General features: G+C 37.3%; 2 pseudogenes across 1 annotated transcript; both read right to left on the reverse strand.

Annotated features, from left to right (window-relative positions):
* Positions 1 to 345: 345 nt before the first annotated feature.
* Positions 346 to 2,287, reverse strand: LOC104741980 (cytochrome P450 76C2-like; annotated as a pseudogene). The gene is made up of 3 exons (XR_015580704.1): positions 1,876 to 2,287; positions 1,124 to 1,654; positions 346 to 1,033 (listed from the first exon to the last, which is right to left on the reverse strand). The product of XR_015580704.1 is annotated as a cytochrome P450 76C2-like (transcript).
* A 10,425-nt stretch (positions 2,288 to 12,712) lies between these two features.
* Positions 12,713 to 14,701, reverse strand: LOC104743769 (uncharacterized; annotated as a pseudogene).
* Positions 14,702 to 19,093: the final 4,392 nt, after the last annotated feature.

Here is a 19,093-nt window from a genome sequence, read left to right on the forward strand (position 1 = left end):
AGTTATGGCAAAAAAAAATGAAAACAGTTCAAATAGACAAATCTATATAGATTTCAAAAGATATGAATGTTTAAATCAACACAACTTTACAGTGAACAATTGTAACTTTTCATAATTAACTGGTTTAGTGATCCATCATGACTTTTCAGAAAATATCCAAAAGGTACGATTGAAAAAACACAACTGTTGTTGGTCACATTTATTCGGATTGTTATTATTATATAGATGACTTTTCAGAAAATATTCAAAAAGTATGATTGAAAAAACACAATTGTTGGTCGTATTTATTCGGATTGTTATTATTATATAGATTAGACTAAAAACGCCCGAAAAAAAGACAGAAACTGTATCTCTAAATTATTATTATTCGAATCACAAGGTGATTGATGATTATTAATATGGTTTGTGAAATCATTACATTCAAACCAAACAAAACTAAACTAAACAAAACGTATTAATCTGTGGCGCGTTTTCTGAGTGGCACGGCATGTAACGGGTTGGTTTTGTGCAGTGTGAGCCCAAAGGTCTCGTCCATGTCCAAATCTTCTGAACCGACGCCGTTTGGAAGCTTCCAGTCAAATGAATAGAGAAGAGAAGCAAGCATGAGAGGCACGGTTTTCACAGCCAAAGGCATTCCCGGACAAATTCTACGCCCGGCCCCAAACGGTGTAAGCTCATAATCTCTACCTTTCACCGTTTCACGTCCATTTCCTTACCCAGAAACCTATCTGGCTCGAACCTGTTCGGGAACCTGAGTGTTTTTAGGCACATGGAAACCAAGAATATCCACGTCCGTTTCCGCTTCCCGTGGGAGGAGAAGTGGAGCAGCTGGGTGTAATCGGAAAGTTTCTTTAACGACCGCTTGTAAATACGACAATTCTGAAATATCAGACTCTTGAATGACACCGTTTTGGCCCATCACACGATTGATTTCATCTTGAACTTTAGTCATTGTTTTTGGGGATCGAAGTAATTCTGCCATTGCCCATTCCACGGTACTAGAGGTTGTATCCGTGCCCGCTGTAAACAGATCCTGTCACATAGAAGAATATATTATATATCTGTGAACTAATTAATTAATATAAGATCATGTTATGCAATAAGCTATAAGAGTTAGACTTACGAGAAGTAGGTATTCTATCTCGTAAATGTTGATTTCAGGTTGATTTCCTTGGTGGAGATCGATAAGTGCATCCACGAAGTCGTTGCTCGAAACATCTTTCTCGTCTATCCGAGATGATTTTTCTACAATTCGAGCATTGTAAAACTCGCGAAATACCTGAAACAACTTCTCCGAGCAGTGCTTCATTTTCTTACTATTACCTTGCAAGTCAAGAAACCTCGTAAATGGGAAGAAGTTAGCAAGGTCTGGGTTTCCGATAGCTTCCATGACACCAGTCATCAACTCTTGAAACACACTGGAATTTTTCTAATCGTAGCTACCGAGATTGACTGAAAACAACATGTTGGATATGATATTGACTTATTGAGAGCTGTGACGAAAGATGCTCGAGAAATATCAACAGCTTCTTCTCTCTCACTGCTTTCACTTATGAAGTTCACAAGTTCTTGCGCCCTCTTCATCCTCATAGCTTTGGTGGCTTCGATACGTTGTGGTGAAAATATCTGAGTCACGGATATTTTCCTCAACATCCTGAAAAGCATTATATAAATAGAAACCATGATCTGTAACCATTAATAAAAGCTCAAGCGCTATTAGCTTAAACCACTTTAATTTTAAAATTTGTTTTTTTCGAAGCTATTGTTTTTTTTTCCAAAGCTATAGGGTTCCAAAGATCATCATGTTTATCGATCTGGAACTTCCTAGTTACTAAAAAGAGAAATCATAGAAGAAAACAAATCAAATTTAGTTACCTCCAACGAGTAGACGTCGGATGAAGCCAGGCAACGGAGAAGTCATGATGATTGATGGATTGTACCGCTGCATTTACGTACCGGGCAGACAAGACTTGATCATGTGTTCTTAGTACTTCTCTCGCAGAATCCCGTGAAGTTATGACCACTGAGTTTAAACATCCAAGCTTAAGACTCATGATTGATCCATATTTTTTTGAGAGATCTGCGAATGAGCGATGTGGGTTCTTTCCGACAAGATGAATGTTTCCGATGAAGGGTAACCGTGGAGGTCCCGCAGGTGTCGCCGATACTTGACGAAGGCGTTGTCGGGATCTTGAGGTAACGAGGATATAAAAACATGATAAGATAAAGCAAAAGAGGAGAATCATAGTTTGTCGAGAGATGATGTCCATTTGTGTTTCTAAAGTGGCTAAACATGGTATAGATAGATATATATATAAGGATAGTTGAAGTCAACAAAAAAAAATGATATTTTCAATTATTTGCATCTCCAAATTCTAGCCATCATGGGTTTGTAATTCTTGCCGGTGGAGACATTAACTTGCCACGAACAAAAAATCAAAGGTTTTAATTGCGATCAAACGCCGGTCCCAATAGATAACGTACGTAAGTAAGGACGCGAACAGTCGTGAAGAAATCGTATACGTTTTTGAGCTAAAGTAACAAAACTAATGATGTTTAAAGACTATATATTCTGTTCCTTGTATGATGACAGAAAAATTATATATTGTATAGATATTCGTATCCCTTTAGCCTTTAGACACGAAAATACAAGTACTATTATTTTATATTTACGTAAAATAAATTGTATATCACACAAAATTTTATTAGGAGCGCAAAAATCGAATTGAGAAAAGATGCAAATTATATTTAAAATAACGAAATCATAAACGAATTATAACAGCATAATATAAAGCATAAAATAAATCATGCAGGCAAGATATAATATCTCTTTCCTTAATTCAATAAATCGGCCGTAAGTGCTTTCGGACAATCACGATTTATGAATTCCAGGATACAACCGATCACGAACTATTACAGTAGCACACCCGTAATAGAACTCAAGCGAACAGATCTACGTTATACTCTCGAGACTAATAAACTAAGAACTTACTTGAACTAAGCAAGGGAGAGGGAGAGAGATCTTCAGAGAAAGGAGTGCTTTGTGTTTTTGTGTGTGAAAAATAATGAGAGGTTGTGCCTCTATATATAGTGGAAGGAGGGAGGTCTCAAGAAAATATTCAATGAATATTCTTGGAGTACTGCCCAAGTTTGCTTGGAGTTCACACCAAGTCTTTCCAAAAAATTAAATGGGCCTAAAGCTTTCCAAAAAACTCAAAAGCCCAGGGCCTACGGCCCGCATCCACGCCCAGCCCGGCCCGTCCTGCGTCCGTGCTCGGCCCGCCCCGCGTCCGTGCTTGGCCCAGCCCGGTTCGGTTCGGTTCGCGTGTGGGAATCTTCCCTCTTCCATCTACACACTTTTGAAACCAGAAGAGTGTGAAACTATATATATATGCGTGAAAAATCAGTCATATTTCCGATGTGGGATATTTCTCAAACCATCCCAAGTAGCTTACTTCACACTCTTATTTCTCATTCAAATCAACTCCTTTTTGGACGTATGAGTATACCATCTTGTAGTACTCGTTACCAGCTTTCCATTGCACTATTAACCCGACAATTCCGATCAGCCATTTGGCCGGAAAGTCACTGTCCCAAAACCTGCAATTTTCTGAAACTTCTTTCTGAAAATTCAGTTCCAACAATCCCCCACATGAATAGAAATAAGTCTAAACATATGACTACATAACTAACTCTATAGACTGACACTACTAGCTAGACTAGACAGACCTTCAAGAGTATATGCGAAAACTAACTGTATCTGAGTTAGTGGTGTTTTTCAACCTTGAACCGACTCATTGTTATACCTGTCGAGTTTACTCGGCCAGATGGTGAACATGATGTCTTGAACCATCCGGATTTGTATGTAAACTTAGACAGCAGGCATAACACAACTTCATTTTCTCGTAGAACGAGGTCTCTATTGTGTTCATTGTGGCCTTGAACATGCCTGGTTAATCATGAGTGAACTTGGAGAGTATAGCCTCATATATTCTCCTAGAAACGGCCCCATTTCACACTCACAAGGTGATTTTAATAGCTGCTTGTATTTAAAGAAATATCCAGTAATTATTTCAAATATTTTACAAAGCTACATTTCAAATCATTAAAAGCATATGCTTAGCCTCTAACATACATGAAGCACTTTACATCATTTTAGGAACTGGTAAAAGACAAAAGTCTCTTAGTGCTTGTAGCAGATTCAGCTTGATTTAGTTGTCCCTTTGAACCTAGGTCATGGGGTCTCCAATCTGAGTAGGTGGGGTTACCATCAAACCTCCTCTTAAGTCGTAGGCTTTAAACCCATTCCTCTTGATGATTTTATAACTTGATCTCTCGCCAAACCTTTTGTAAATGGAACTGCTAGGTTTTCTTTCGTATGGATGTAATCAATCGTAACTACACCAGTTGAGATAAGTTGTCTAACAGTGTTATGTCTCCGTTTGATGTGACGAGATTTGCCATTGTAATGGGTATTCCTTGCCCTGCCCAAAACCGATTGGCTATCACAGTGTACACGTATTGCAGGCACAGGATTCCCCCACATTGGGATGTCTTCCAAGAAATTACAAAGTGATTCAGCTTCCGACATGGCTATCTCTAAAGCTATGAATTCAGATTCCATAGTTGATTTAGCTGCCAGAGTTTGTTTGGAAGACTTCCAGGACACTGCTGCACCTCCAAGTGTAAAAACATATCCACTTGTGGATTTTGAGTTTCTCGAGTCTGCGATCCAGTTGGCATCATTGTATCCTTCCAAAACTCTGGGTTCTCTACCATAGTGCAAGCCATGATCTTTGGTAGAACGTAGATAGTCCAAAACTCTAGTTATAGCCATCCAATGCTTATGTCCTGGATTACTTGTGTATCGACTAAGTACATTTACAGAGTGCGCTAAATCCGGTCTTGTACAGTTTGTCAAGTACATTAGACTGCCAATTACCCTTGCATACTCCACTTGTTGCACAGGTTCACCAGAATTTTTGGTCAAGTGAATTTGAGGATCCTCTGGAGTTTTTGCAGTCCCATTTGAGTAATGCTTGAATCGATTAAGAACTTTTTCAGCATAGTGGGTTTGAGACAAGATAAGGTCCTCATCAGTTCTGATGATTTTTATCCCCAAAATTACATTTGTTAAACCCAAGTCCTTCATGTCAAAATTTCTTTTGAGTTATGATGTCTTTGTTGCTTCCAATGATGAGCATATCATCTACATATAAGCATAACAAAATGTACCCTGATGGAGTAGATTTGTAGTATATGCATTTGTCACATTCATTAATGCGAAAACCATTAGATATCATCATACTGTTAAACTTCTCATGCCACTGCTTAGGAACCTGTTTGACTCCATATAATGACTTCACAAGTTTGCACACTTTGTGTTCTTGTCCTGGAATAACAAATCGCTCAGGTTGTTTCATGTATATTTCCTCCTCTAAATCTCCATGGAGAAAAGCAGTTTTTACATCCATTTGATGGATTTCAAGATTTCTCAAGGCTGCAATACCTATGAGCATCCTGATCGAAGATAGTCTATTTACCGGTGAATAAGTATCAAAGAAATCTAAGCCTTCATTTTGCCTAAATCCTTGGACTACAAGCCTAGCCTTGTACCGCTCAATATCGCCATTGGGTTTTCGTTTTATCGTAAAAATCCATTTACACCCCAAAGGCTTAAATCCTTGTGGTAGATCTGCCATCTCATACGTATGATGTTGCATGATAGAGTCTATTTCGGTTTTGACAGCTTCCTTCCAATAAGGTGCATCAGGTGTAGACATAGCTTCTGAGTATGTTCTAGGTAGCTTTTCAACTAGAAATGCCATCATCAGAAAATCATCACCAAACGATTTACTTTTGCGAGCTCGTCTGCTCCTTCTAGGTTCCAGTTCTGTTTCTACAGAAGTAGTACTCAAAGTATTGCCAGCTTCCAAAGTCGCTGCATCTCGTTGTTCACAAGTCCGTTTTTGAGTTTTCCTACAGGGGAAAATATCGTCAAAAAATGAAGCATTTCTCGATTCCATAACTGTATTCACATGGATATTTGGAATATCTGATTTATGAACCAGAAATCGATATGCACTACTGTTATGTGCATATCCGATGAAGATACAATCTACGGTCTTAGGCCCAATTGTGACCTTTTTAGGAGGTGGTACAGCCACTTTTGCTAGACACTCCACACTTTGAGGTATTTGTACGAAGGTACTATACCTTTCCAAAGCTCATATGGTGACTTGCCAGTAACCTTATGCGGTATCCTGTTGAGGATGTAATTAGTGGTAAGCAAAGCTTCCCCCCACATGTTCTGGGTTAACCCAGATTCCTGCAACAACGCATTCATCATCTCTTTCAGAGTTCGATTCTTTTGTTCCGCTACTCCGTTAGATTCTGGCGAGTAGGGAGCGGTTGTCTGATGTAGAATGCCTTTTTCTCTACAAAATGCATTGAACGGCTCATTATAATCTCCTCCTCTATCACTTCGAATTACTTTTATAGTTTTCTGAAGCTGATTTTCTACTTCGAGGGTGAACTCTTTAAATTTTTCCAGTGCTCCATCTTTGCTATGCAAGAGATATACATAGCAATATCTTGTGCAATCATCAATGAAGGTAACAAAGTATTTCTTATCACCTCTAGTTTTCACATACTTTAAATCACATAAGTTTGTGTGAATTAAGCCTAGAGGTTCGGTTGTTCTTTCAACGCGTGGTGAGGGAGTTTTAGTGAGTTTGGCCTGTACGCACACTTCACATTTTTCTTGGTCAATTTTGCATTTCGGAATCAAATTCAAGTTTTGCATTTTCCGCATTGTTTTGTAATTGACATGTCCTAAACGTTCATGCCAAGTAGTAAACGACTCAACCAAGTAAGCAATAGGGTTTTCTTTCATTTCAGCAACAGAAGCAGAAGGTACAATTTTCGGATGGACTGTCGTTACAAACATCTTGATCAGTTCACCCTTTACAAAACCCTTTCCCAAATACATCCCATTTTTCTTAAGAACTAACTTATCAGCCTCAAAATTGATGGAAAAACCATGCTTGCTTACAACTGTTCCAGAGATGAGATTCTTCCGCATATCAGGTACGTGCTTCACGTTCTGCAGGGTGAGCTCCCGATCAGAAGTTAGCTTCAGAACCACTTTGCCCTTACCTTCAATCTTGGACATCACCTTTTTGCCCATGAAAAGCTGCTCATTTGACTTGTTCTGCACATAGGTGGTGAACATGGTCCTATCAGAGCATATGTGTGTGGTAGCACCAGTGTCGTAGTACCACTCCATTGGGTTGTCTTCCACCATGTTACATTCAGTAACCACCGCAACCATGTCTTCTTCAGTTAGGTTTGCCTGCAACTTGAGATCTTTTGCTTTGCTTTTGCAAACATCAGCCTTGTGTCCAATCTTACCACAATGATGAAACTTGCCTTTGAACTTCCTCTCAAGATTGCTCTTCTTGAAGTTTGGTCCAGATGACACCTTCAACGATTTAAGAGGAATAGAGATCCTTTTACCCTTGCCTTTAAACTTGGCCTTATGCTCAGCTACATGAACATCATGCCCCTGGCTTTGAGCATCCGAATGAGCTCCACGATTATTGTCCTCAACTCTCAACCGACAGATGAGATCATCAAGAGACATTGCCTTACGCTTGAAGTTAAGGTAATGCTTGAAATTCGACCAGCCTGGTGGTAGCTTCTCGATCAAGCAATTCGTCTTGAAGACATTGCAGATCGACATCCCTTCCAACTCGATCTCCTGAAAGATGCGTTGAAGAGCCTCCACTTGTCCCATAATTGGTTTGGAATCCACCATCTTGAAGTTCAGAAACTTCGTAGTTGAGAATTTCTGCATCCCAGACTCATCTGTCTTGTACTTGGTCTCCAAAGTTAGCCACAATGCTTTTGAAGTCTTGTACATACTGTAGAGTTCATACAGATTATTGACCAAATGGTTCAGAATCTGACCTTTGCAACAATAGTCTCCTTGAGCCCAGCTATCCATACGGCCAACCACATACACGTCAGTGTCACCTTGTGGAAGCGTTGGTGGATCCTCTGTGAGGTACCTTTCCATGTTCATGTTGGCCAAGTAGTAGCGCATCTTGTTTTGCCACGTTTTGAACCCAGCTTTGCCATTTAACTTATCTGGCATCATCCCTTGGGAAGCCGAAGGTGGTATCCCCATGTGGGTTGATCCATTACCGGACAGATTTCGGCGCACGTTTTCCAAACTAGAGTCGGTAAGCTTCGTGTTTGCAAGTTCTTTAGCAAGACGTGAAGACACCTCTTCAAGAGTTTCAACAGGGGTCTCATTAACTCTAGCACCGTCAACGTTGTTAGTGTTGTTTCCAGACATTTTTTTTTTTGAACTAAAAATTCGAAAAATTCTCAATCCGTTTAAAGCGATAAACAGAAAGCAGATTTATTGGATTAAGGATGTTAGGAGCACAAAAATTGAATTGAGAAAAGATGCGAATTATATTTAAATTAACGAAATCAGAAATGAATTACAACAACAAAATATAAAGCATAAAATAAATCATGGAGGCAAGATATGATATCTCTTTCCTTAATTAAATAAATCGGCCGTAAGTGCTTTCGGACAATCACGATTTATGAATCCCAGGATACAACCGATCACGAACTATTACAGTAGCACATCCGTAATAAAACTCAAGCGAACAGATCTACGTTATACTTTCGAGACTACTAAACTAAGAACTTACTTAAACTAAGCAAGGGAGAGGGAGAGAGATCTTCAGAGAAAGGAGTGCTTTGTGTTTTTGTGTGTGAAAAATAATGAGAGGTTGTGCCTCTATATATAGTGGAAGGAGGGAGGTCTCAAGAAAATATTCAGTGAATATTCTCGGAGTACTGCCCAAGTTTGCTTGGAGTTCACACCAAGTCTTTCCAAAAAATTAAATGGGTCTAAAGCTTTCCAAAAAAACTCAAAATCCCAGGGCCTACGGCCCGCGTCCACGCCCAGCTCAGCCCGTCCCGCGTCCGTACTCGGCCCGCCCTGCGTCCATGCTCGGCCCAGCCCGGTTCGGTTCGGTTCGCGTGTGGGAATCTTTCCTCTTCCATCTACACACTTTTGAAACTAGAAGAGTGTGAAACTATATATATATGAGTGAAAAATCGGTCATATTTCCGATGTGGGATATTTCCCAAACTATCCCAAGTAGCTTCCTTCACACTCTTATTTATCATTCAAATCAACTCCGTTTTGGACGTATGAGTATACCATCTTGTAGTAATCGTTACCAGCTTTCCATTGCACTATCAACCCGACAATTCCGATCAGCCATTTGGCCGGAATTTGGCCGGAAAGTCGCCGGAAAGTCACTGTCCTAAAATCTGCAATTTTCTGAAACTTCTTTCTGAAAATTCAGTTCCAACAGATTTAAGATTAAACGAGCTTTAAGGCAGTTTGGTCTTAGTCTATATATGTTTAGGACAAAAAAGCCGTAAATATCTTCATTTCCTGCTAATAATTAATGTTCTCATTAGATTGCCAACCGAGAGATCAATCCAAGCTCGATCAACGTGTTGTGTCATATTCAGGCAATCACATCTTCTTGGAATTATTGGACACGACGGAAGAAGTTAAAGCCAATTACAAAAAAATCAACAAGATTTCTGTCTTTTTTCTCGAAATCTCATGCACAGCTCATTTACTTCCTTGTGTATTTTCCTCCTTTGATCCTAACTGTTCCTTTTTTTGGTTTTTGTTAAAGGGCTGCTTATCCTAACTGCTTTCCACACGTTTTTTTTTTCTTATTATTGGAACTTATCAAGACTCTTGTAACAGAATCTGAGATGAGGAAGACGATGAACTAGAGAGAGAGTGAGATCGAGCTGAGAGAGAGATGTGAAATATTTCTGTTATTCTCATTAAAGAAATTAAGTTGTACAAGCTTCCCCTTATATACACTTATACTTGTATTTATTTTATCTTATACTAAGCTAAGTAAAATATACTTATACTTGTGACACCCCCGCAAACCTTTGAATCCTGAACAGAGGAAGGATTATAAAGGTTTGACAACGACATTCGACCAAGTAGAGAGTGAAATGGCTTTGGATGCAGCGGTTTAGTCAGTATATCAGCCAATTGATTCTCACTGGAAACATGAAGAACTTTGAGATTCCCAAGCGTGATCTGATCCCTTGTAACATGGCAGTCGATGTCAATATGCTTAGTCCGTTCGTGAAAGACTGGATTTGTAGCAATATAGATTGCCGACTTATTATCACAGAATAATTTTGCCATGGTTGAGACCGGTGCACGAAAATCCTTCAAAAGCTTTTGTATCCAAAGTATCTCACAAGTAGCATCAGCCAAGCTCTTGTATTCAGCTTCAGTACTGCTTCTACTAGCAACCTTTTGTTTCTTCGACTTCCATGAAATCAGGGATCGTCCAATGTAGATGCAAATGCCAGAAACAGAGCGTCGTGAGTCAAGACATGTCCCCCATTCTGCATCAGCAAAGGCATTGATACAAGTATCATTAGCTGCCGAATAGAACAAGCCCTGTTCAGGACTTCCCTTAAGATACTTGAGGATCCGTAGAGCAGCCTGCATATGAACATCAGTGGGAAATTGCAAGAATTGACTCAAAGTATGCACCGCATAGGCAATATTTGGTCTCGTAATAGTCAGATACAAGAGTCGACCAATGAGTTCCCGATATGGTGTTGTTGAATCCATCGGCGTACCAGTATCTTTAGTAAGAGCAACATAAGGATCCATTGGCACAATAGCAGGTTTGCACGCTAAAAGACCAGTATCCTCCAGAAGATCCAACGTGTACTTGCGTTGACACACAGAAATGCCCTTAGTTGTCCTGGCAATCTCCAAGCCAAGAAAAAACCTAAGAGGTCCTAAATCCTTGATCTTAAAAGCAGTGTGGAAGACTCGCTTAAGATCATCGAGATCCTCATCATTACTACTAGCAATGGCTATGTCGTCCACATAAACCAGAACTGCAATGAAACTAGTTGTTGTATACTTCACAAACAATGTTGTGTCAGACTTAGATTGCAGAAACCCAACACCAACCAGAACAGAGGTAAAAAGCTTATTCCATTGTCTAGATGCTTGCTTTAAACCGTAGATCGACTTGTGTAATCGACAAACCGGATTAGGGGGAAGTGATTCCATGTTACCTGGAGTATAACCTTGAGGAAGACTCATGTAAATCTCCTCATCAAGCTCACTGTGCAAGAAAGCATTGGAAACATCCATTTGTGTTAATCTCCAGCCCCCTTTAGCTGCCAAGTCCAACATCAGTTTAACACTAGTTAATTTAGCCACAGGAGAGAAGGTTTCATCATAATCAACTCCTTCTTGCTGAGTGTATCCTTTGACAACTAATCTAGCTTTGTATCTCTCCACTGAACCATCAGAGTGATGATAGTGAAAACCCATTTGCAACCAACTACATTTTTCCCAGGTGGAAGAGAAGTAACCGTCCATGTCTTGTTAAGCTCCATAGCAAACAGTTCATCATTCCAGGCTCCCTTCCACTTATCAGAGGCCATGGCTTGCTTAAAAGTCTTTGGTTCAGTCTCCACAGAATATGATACGATATAGGAACAATAATGTGGATTGAAACGATCATATGAAAGAACAGATGAAAGAGGATATGGAGTGGTATGAGTAATTGGTAATGGTGAAGAAGTGGATGTTAATGCACACTGATAATCGGATAAGTAACTAGGTGCCTTAGTCTGTCGCTTAGACCTACCACTAGGTAAAGAAAGATTATTAGTCTCAGAGTTCCCAGTTCGAATGCCTCTAGATACTACACCCGATGAAGCATTAGGATTCGAAGATAAACAAGATGCATGAGTATCAGCTAGATGTTTTATAGAAGTATGAGATGGTGATGCAGTAGATGAAACAGATGGTAATATATCATCAGATGGAATAACGGAAGCAGGAAAAGTTGGTAAAATGGTATGAGAGAAATAATCAGATTGATATTGTTCCTTTTTCAAAAATGGAAAAATTGTTTCATGGAAAATAACATTTCTAGTGATCGAAATCATATTTGTTGTTAAGTCTAGAACTTTATAACCTTTGTAGCCTAAAGGATATCCTAGAAAAATACAAGATTGAGCTCTAGGAGTAAACTTTGTACGATCAATTTGCAAAGTACTAGCATAGCATAAACAACCAAACGTTTTAAGAGCAGAGTAATTTGGTTTCTTATGAATCAACTTTTCATATGGAGACATATTATCTAAAAGAACAGAGAGAATCCTATTGATTAAGAAAGCAGCAGTAAGAATGCAGTCATTCCAGTAAACTATTGGTATATTAGATTGGAAAAGCAAAGCCCTAGCCACATTGAGTAAATGTTGATGTTTCCTTTCTACAACAGAATTTTGTTGAGGTGTATATGCACAAGAGAAATAGTGAATGATACCATGTTCCTGAACTAAAGAAGTAAAACCTAATTCTGGTGCATTACCACTTCTAATAGCTTTGACTTTTGATTTGTATTGAGTATGTACTAAAGAAAGAAAAACTGGAAACACTTTTGAAACATCACTTTTATTTTTGAGCATGTAAATCCAAGTCACCCTTGTACAATCATCAACAATAGTAAGAAAATACTTATAACCATCTACAGACACAATAGGAAAAGGTCCCCAAATATCTAAATGAATCAAATCGAAAGGAGATGAAGACATGTTATTATGAAACGGAAAAGACAAGTGGACATATGTGACAATGATCATGAATCTGAATGATGGACTTGGACAATGCTGAAGTACTAGCTAAACTTTGTAACTTGGCAACTGAGGGATGCCCAAGGCGTTGATGCCAGAGACAACCATCAGTAGACAAGGTTCCACAGAAGTTGACGCAAGCAGGAGACTCAGCAGGTGTAGATGCAGATTGAGAGTGAGTATTAAGAATGTAGAGATTGCGATAAAGTCTACCACTCCCAATCATCCATCCCTGAGAAGACTCCTGTAGAAAACATGCAGTAGGATAAAAATGAGCTGAGCAACTACTATCATGTAACAATGAACTTACGCTAATCATATTGAATTGAAAAGCAGGAACATATAGAACATTGTATAAAACTAATGCATCAGACAAATGTATGGTTCCAACATGCTTGATTTCGAGTTTATTACCATCAGGTAGAGTTACCATGACCCCTGAGACTAAGTAAGTTTCTCTAAATCTTGACAAATCACAGCAAACATGACTAGTAGCACCACTATCTATTATCCAAGAACCACTAGGCAAAGTGTTTTGTAAAGACGAAAGACAATGATGACGATATGTAAGAATATGATTTTCATAGCGAAGGTTACTAGAGATATTGAAAACTTTACCAGAAGACGATTGAACAGCCATGACACCCTGTTCAGAGATGGAAGCCTGATTCAATGCAACTGGAGGCTCTGAAGCCGAACTCTGAGCATGTGAAGTCAATTGGTTAATCAATGTCTGAGCTTGTTCTTGAGTCAACCTACTGACATCAAGATTCACAGGATTAACAGCCAGAGATGGATAATATGGCATAGAGGCAGGTGTTGCACCATTAATCCCAGCCAAAGAAGACGATTGTTGTTCAGTAAAGACATTTGCAACAGTCCTTTGCTGTGAACCGAAGTTGAAGTTTGGATTCTGCATATACTATGGATATTGTGGTCTCGTGTTGGATGCACCTTAGGAACAAAAGTAGATTTGCTACCAGATTGCCCTGTAGTCATGGAACCAGGAGGTTTGTAACCAGGAGGATATTCGTGTACCTTGAAACATGTTTGAACAGTATGACCCAACTTTCCACAATGAGTACATAGAGGTAGGTTTCCTCTTGGACGATATGTATTATAGGCCGCAGCAAACTCCATCTAATGCTGCCCAAAAGATTGGTTTCCATCAAAAGATCCTGTAGCCTGGAAAGCAACACTCTCCGTTTTAATAACAGGCTTCACAACACGTTGTCTCTCATCCTGAGCAACAATGTTATACGCTTCTTCAATATCAGGAATAGGCTTTAACATGAGAATATGTCTTCTTGTTTGTTCATAACTCTCATTAAGCCCCATCAGAAATTTTGTAACTCTACTGCGTTGTTGCAGCTTCTCCCATAAGATCGCAGCATTACACTCACAATGACCGCATGTACACACAGGAAGCTCTATGTAATTCGTATACTCTTCCCATAAGGTAATAAGCTCTGTGTAATATGCACTCACATCTAAATCTCCTTGTTGGATAGTACTGAGTCTTTGTTCAATTTCATACACACGAGGTGCATCATCTTGCTTAAAGCGAGAGACTAGATTTTTTCCAGATCTTTGCTGCAGTAGGGATATACAATAAACTCTGGCCTATCTTCTTCGAAACAGACCCAATCAACCAAGTGATAACGATATCGTTACATCTAGACCAAGCATCTGAATCCGGATGATCTAAAGGCGGTTTAGAAATCGTACCATCGATGAAGCCAAGCTTATTACGCACATTCAAGGCCATCCTAACAGATCTCTTCCAAGAATGAAACTCAGCTCTTGCATCAAGCTGATCGGTAACAATCTGCAACCCAGCATGATCGATACTCAATAGAGAATAAGGACTAGCATAAAGATCCGTACGATTCGGAACATTCGGAGCCGTAGAACGAATTGGGGAATTTGACGGACGCGTCCCATTCGACGCCATGAAAGAGACAAAGATCAATCAAATAGAGAATAGAACAAGAAACAAAGATCAGATCTCGCTCGCGAACACAAATTGAAGAATCGCAGAGACGAGAAGATACAATAGATCCAACAAAAACGAAAGAAAGCAAAAGAGATGAATGAGAATCAGCTCAATCGAAGATGCACTCATAGCTCACAGAATCGTGGAGGCTCTGATACCATATCAAGACTCTTGTAACAGAATCTGAGATGAGGAAGACGATAAACTAGAGAGAGAGTGAGATCGAGCTGAGAGAGAAATGTGAAATATTTCTGTTATCCTCATTAAAGAAAAGTTATACAAGCTTCCCTTTATATACACTTATACTTATATTTATTTTATCTTATACTAAGCTAAGCTAAGTAAAATATACTAATACTTTGGAACCCATAATTGGATAAAAAACCCTAAACCGAAAGGATATTTCTGATTTAATATGAAGGTTTTAGTGAAAGATTTAGCTAGTCTCAAACTTTCAACAGCAAGAAAAATAAACCGTGAAAGATATTAAGAACATGTTATTTTATGTTTGTTAGAAAAATTATTATATTAGTTTTCGTCCTCTCATCCTGGATCGTCGCTTTGTCGGGGTACCAAAAACGTGATTCGCAACTCTTCATTCAAATATATGCAGTGTGGGCTGATAAGCATTTGCATTGGACGATTAATTCAACAACGTTGCTGCCATTTAATTCTTATTCCTCTTTCCATAAAGTCTTCTTAACTGATTAACAATTCTTGACTTTCCACTCAAAATCACTGATTCAGTTCCTCTCATTGCGGTGGTCTTCTTCCACGTATACAATTACTGAATAAATAAAATCATAGATTGGCTAAAATGTTAATAAAGCTAAGTTTGATCTAATTACAAAAAAAAAAATATGAGTTTTTTATAATGACATACAAATTAATTTTAAATTAATATAAGTTTCACCAGTGATATTGATGAAAATTATATATTCTTAATTGAGAAAAATGTCATTGAAAACATAAATTTTCAAATTTTGACCATCTATATTAACATTTTCACAACAATTTTGGCAAAAAAATGCTTGAAGTTGAAAAGTATTTAAAACTATGCCATTATCATTAATTCCTTTTTATATTTAAAAAAAATACAATTTACAAAACCTTCTAATTGAAACGAATACTAATCTAAACAATCTAATTCAAAATCTCCATTCAATTCTCCAGTCAATTAATACCATAGTCGAATTCTAATCCTCCGAAATTTCTGTCACACTAAACTCGCATATCATTTGAAAAAATAAATCTGTAACCATATCTTCCTATACCCGAAAATATAGAAATTGAAACAATCTTTTTTAACTTCCTTCCACTCCATTCCTAAATTTCTGCATAATTAGGAAAACCTTCATCCACTCCATGCCTAATTTACTATAAAATTTGAAAAACATAATCATCAATCAATCATATATAATCTTCAAGCAACACTTTCTTGTTGTGTAATATCCAAGATCCACTCCATGCCTATCTCTTTGTTCTTTTTCTAGAACACTTTCTTGTTTCTTGGTGTGTAATATCCAAGCAACAGTCTGCTCTTGTTGGACTAGTGTGTCATATCTAGCAGCGATTGGAGTTGGAAATATCACCAGCCTTCCGCAACTGTTGTGTGACCCCTCAATCCATCAAATCTCTCTTGTTGCACCTTGCACCTTGGCGAGTTTCTATCCTTTTTAATCCGGCTGAGTGATCCTCGAATTTGGGCTTATCAAGTGTAGTGTCCCAACACATGAAAAAGACTCAAGGCACAATCAAAAAGACACAAAAACACGACAAAACGACAAAAAAATGAGTATGAAACGAAAGACGAAAGATGCTAAAAGCACCAGATATCACTTGTTTTGTTAGCAATATATTTTATGTCATGTCGAGTTTGATTTGGTCAACAAAACTTAATGCTAAAAAATCCTAGTCAATGAAAGTTGATGTTTTAAATAACCTTCAACAAATTTTATGGTTTAAATGACATAGATTTGAAAACTCATAGTTTAAATGACTTAAATTTGAAACTTCATGTTTTAAAATTTAAATGACTTCTTTCTCGAATTAAATATTTCATTAAAACGACGTTGTGTTGTTACAAATAGAGAGTGGTTAACGGAACAGTAATGTTGTTACTTGCTCAATTATAAGATTTAACGTCATATATTTTTTGGCTTAGTCAATAAAATTTAATGTTTAAAAAGAGCTAATCAATGAAAGTTGATGTTTTAAATGACCTACAACAAAATTCATGATTTAAATGACAAAAATTTAAAAATTCATGGTCTAAATGACATTTTTCTCATTTGTGTAAGTTCTCCAATCATTAGATCTTTTAAGCTTTATATCATCCTCATTCATGTAATTTCTTTCCAGATTACCTGACTTACCCTCAGAGCCAGTCATGAGAATAAGCAGGGCAAGCAGGTGCTTGCGGCCATCAAATAATATAGTAATTAAGCGGCCCTAATTATTGAAAAGTTCTCTTGGTCTACTGGTAAAAGTAGTAGGTATTTAGTGGTTTGCACCCGCGTTCGATTCCAGCCCCCTACTCCCTGGTCATTTAACCATGCTTTTTGTTTATTTAAGTAGCTATAATCTTTTCAACAACATTTGGACTTGCAGCCCATAAATACTCATCGCCGGTTACAACAAAACTTAATAAATAAAATATAATGTAAATTTAACTAAAAGATAAATACTCGGCTTGGGTTCTTGATGGATATGATAAACTAGATGATCAATACAATGAGACAATTTTACATATCTAGTACACCTTCTCACTCTTACCATATTTACTATTTAGTACGTATTATTTGTTTTCATATGTGAAGAACAGAGCAAATGTCATTTAATTTAACCAAGAACGGAGTAATAAAAAAAATGTCATTTAACCCGAATCAACAATCTCTCAAAGATACGAGCTTGGAATCTACAGATTTAAGTTTAAAGGATCAATTCGAGGAAGATGAGTGAAGCTTGGGGGATGAGCCATAGTCAAGGTCATTCCTGCAACCGTGTCTTGCAAGTTAACAACTTTATCTCCTTTGATTCTCCAGTCAAAGCACTGCACAACTTTATCTCCTTTGATTCTCCAGTCAAACGCAGTTCCAACAAAGATGTATCCCATATTTACAGCAGGACAACCTGTCCTTCCGCTTCCAAAAGGAAGGAACGTTAGTGCTTTCTCTCCCTCTTCTACTCGCCCTGATCTTGAAGGAACTAAAAACCTCTCTGGCTTAAATTCGTCGGGATCTTCCCAGTAATTCTGATCTCTCATCAGAGCGTAAATATTTACAATATATTCTAGATGCAATAATTGTTTTCTTACGTGTATTTGGTTCTAAAGATACCACAATATATTTGTAGACTTCTATTATGAAGGATAGTAACAACAATTTCTTATAAACTCTGGATTTTTAAATATTAATCATTTTCATCTGGAGAATCTAATAAACTATTGACATCCATCATATTATGATAACCGAAACTATAAATTAAGAAAATTCTATAAAAATATGAATTATAACAAAAGTATCTTATTTTTAATAGAAAATATTTAAAACTATAAAAATGAAAAATCTCTTTATAAATTAATAAAATATTAATTTATTGATAAATTAGTAATTATTAATTTATCGGTAAACTAAAACCTCTATAAATTAATAAAATTTGGTGGTTCCGACCTTATTAATTTATAGAGGTTTTACTGTATTTAGTATCTACCAAAAAGATAGAGTTATCATCAAGTTTGAAATTTTAATAAACTTTGTTTATACTTAGATTATCTATATATAAGTAATATGAATGATTCTCACACTATATTGATATTCAACAAAAGGTTGTTTTTATTTTATTTTAAAGATTTTTTAAAAAAGTTTTAATTTTATATGATTCAGACATTATTTGTTCAAAAGATATAAACTTTTTTATTATTATTATTTATTTTGGTAGGAACTTTATTATTACTATTATTAATGTAGTATTTTCATTACGGGTAATTACGATTAGACCTGGGAGTCTGGATACCTGTTTGGGTTCGGATCAAGTATTTTGGATTTAGAGGTTTAGGACCCGTTTAGGTAGCTTAGGCATGGGCGTTCGGCTACCCGTTCTAGGCTTCGGGTTTGATTCATGTATTTTGGGTTCTAATTCAGATTACCCAAAATTCTCACAATTCAGAATTTTAGTGTCTAAATTATTCAAAAATACCAAAAATATCTAAAACTTAGAATATTTTTTATCCAAATTTATTAAAAAATAGTTTAAATACTTAAAAATATCTAAAATATCCAAAAAATTTGAATATTTTGGACACTTTCATTATTAAAAATATAAATATTACTGAAACGACCGACCCGTTTT

The sequence above is a fragment of the Camelina sativa genome, chromosome 14 (genome assembly GCF_030686135.1).
Source record: "Camelina sativa cultivar CO46 ecotype springtype chromosome 14, ASM3068613v1".
NCBI lineage: Eukaryota > Viridiplantae > Streptophyta > Magnoliopsida > Brassicales > Brassicaceae > Camelina > Camelina sativa.